This window comes from Panthera uncia, chromosome C2, assembly GCF_023721935.1.
Source record: "Panthera uncia isolate 11264 chromosome C2, Puncia_PCG_1.0, whole genome shotgun sequence".
Lineage (NCBI taxonomy): Eukaryota > Metazoa > Chordata > Mammalia > Carnivora > Felidae > Panthera > Panthera uncia.
Window position 1 is genome coordinate 39,847,174 of NC_064810.1, and position 2,740 is coordinate 39,849,913.

Sequence of the window (2,740 nt, forward strand, 5' to 3'; positions counted from 1 at the left end):
TTTAGACAGTTAAATAAACTACGAAAGAACTTTTCTTCATAGAAAAGTTATGTAACTTTTATATAACTAACCTGGTACTTGGTCTGTAAACTAGCTCAAGTACAACTGCTGCCTGGTGATTGTTCTACTGGTAAGAAAATCCAATCCAGTAGGTCATTCTGTTGATGAAAACCCAGGCTTCCTCTGTGATAGACATTGTGCCAGGGAATAAGAAGAGAATCTTTCACCAACTACCCGAGGAAAGATAAGGGAGGAGACACAAGTGTCAGTGCCTATGTACATTGAAGCATCACCCTTAGATCTAGCTCATTTGACGATCCCACTCTCTCTTATTTGGTTTCCAGGTGCATACGGTGCTCTAAGGTACTTCATAAAAGAGGTGAACTTAATGGGAAAATAATTTCCTTTGCAACAAGAAGTACTGGAAGTGAGAACAGACTGGGAATGCACTTGTCTGTGATCACTCAGAACAGTGTTAAAATTGCCTGGGAGTTGGCTGTGTGTCATTGATGCAAAGATTTCCTTGGATTATTGCTGCAGGGAACTAGCGAGGCCTGGGGCTGCCCTTGGGTATAATGATTCCATCACCTTTGATCACACAAAACCACTTTTTAGGGCAACTTCTTCCTGCCTCCCATGCAGTAAGGTCAGGAGCTTGCTACCCAGGGGCAGCTGGTGTTGCCTGGCTCATGCTAATCACTGTCTACTGTCCTGCCACTGTAGACTTTGGCATGACGCCACCTTTTTTAAAGGTTATCTTGTAGAGTTTTGATAAGCTGCCTCAGACTTATCTGAGAACTTCTAAGATGGAAAAGAATTTTAATGCAAAATAATGGCTTTTACTTATTTTTTAAATGTTTATTTATTTTGAGAGAGAGACAGAGAGAGAGAGAGAGAGAGAGAGAATGCCTAAGCAAGCAGGGGAGGGGCAGAGAGAGAGAGGGAGAGAGAGAATCCCAAGCAGGCTCTGTGCTGTCAGTGCAGAGTCTAACCCTCTTGATGTGGGGCTTGATTTTTGGAACTGTGAGATTATGATCTGAGTCAAAATTAAGAATCAGACACTTAAGCTGACTGAGCCACCCAGGCGTCCCTCAAACTAAAGGCTTTTAAAGTTATCTGAGGCATCTGTTTTGAACTATGCCTACCATGCGAGACTTGATGTAGGAGGCACAGTTGTAAGTAGACCACAGTGGAGATTCTTCAGAATGGTTTGATCATTCCTAAGCAGAAATATAAGGCTCAGAGGAAGGTACTTCCACTTGCAAATCCTCCTAGAATGACTGTTTCTCAGACACACAGAGGCTCAAAGTGTTCACATTTGGAAACAGCAGTTGCTGTTAGAAATGGGTGCTGCTGCTTCTCCATCACATTGGGATATGATAATTAACCTGGGAGCAGGTTATGTGGCTTTTTTCTTTAGGAAATTTCATGACAAGGACTTTTTGTTATGTGAAAGTAGGCTTAAACTTGGTCTGGAGTAGAGAATAAAACAAATGTGAGATAAATTGTGCTGCATGATTAAGTAAGAGGAAGATGGGGATTCTAATATGGTCTCTGGAAGGGTTGATAGATTGAAGGGGTCTAGAAGCAGAGAGCAGAGAGGAGACGGGTTTTGGGATAGAAGATAGGAATGGGACCCAGCAAATTTTGCTGGACAAAGGTGAAAACACAAGTGACTGGAGCAATTCCCCATGGTGGTGAAAATTAAGGAATTTTGAAAGAAAAATGCTGTCTAAATATTCATCTTAATTCCTTATTTGGCCCAGGCCATAATCTCCCTCAGTTATTCCCATACCTTTAGTCAAGTGGATACAATAACCTTGACTTAACAGTGCTCATGGAAATGCATGAGCAGAAGCTCTATCTTTGTTTGGGCCGTGAACCAAGGACAGCAGCTACAGTGTGCACGACAGTGGGGTAGGAGGTAAGACCTAAATCTGGCCTAAAAATTTGAAGCTGGAGTCAGTAGTCTAAGGAATATTGTAGAGATGCTGAGTATTCTACTGTAGTAGGTTCATGGGGCTCAGGGTCTTACAATTGTAATTTTTGATATTTTTAAAGACTTTTTTGATAGCAGTTTCAGGTTTGTAACAAAATCGAGAGACAGGTACAGAGATTTCTCATACACCCTCTACCCTATGTACATGCCTGGCCCTTCCCCATGATCAGCATTCCCCACCACAGTGGAGCATTTGTTACCAAGGATGAACCTATGCCGACAGATCACAGTCACCCAAAGTCCACAGTGTATCTTAGGGTTCACTCTTAGTGTTGTACATTCGGTGGGTTTGGACAAAATTATAATGGCATGTATCCATCATTATAATATCCTACAGGGACATGCACTGTCCTGAAAGTCCTCTGTGCTCAACCTATCCATTCTTCCCCTTCTCCCTGTGCTGGGCTCTTGGTAGTTCATACAGATATTAAAAAGAAGAGGAAGAGGAAGAGGAAGAGGAAGAAGAAGAAGAAGAAGAAGAAGAAGAAGAAGAAGAAGGAGGGGGAGGGGGAGGGGGAGGGGGAGAGGGAGAGGGAGAGGGAGAGGGAGAAGGAGATAGTTGAAGACCGAAGATTTGGGGAAACTTGCTTTTATAGTAGGAATAAGCCCAAGAGGAAAGGGGAGAAGGGAAAAGGTGAGAGAATAGAGTCCCCAGTTTATGGCATTTTAGTTTTTCACCTCTGCAGATATTTCATATAGGTTAAATGAAATTAAAATGAAGCCAGACACAGCCTTGAGAGA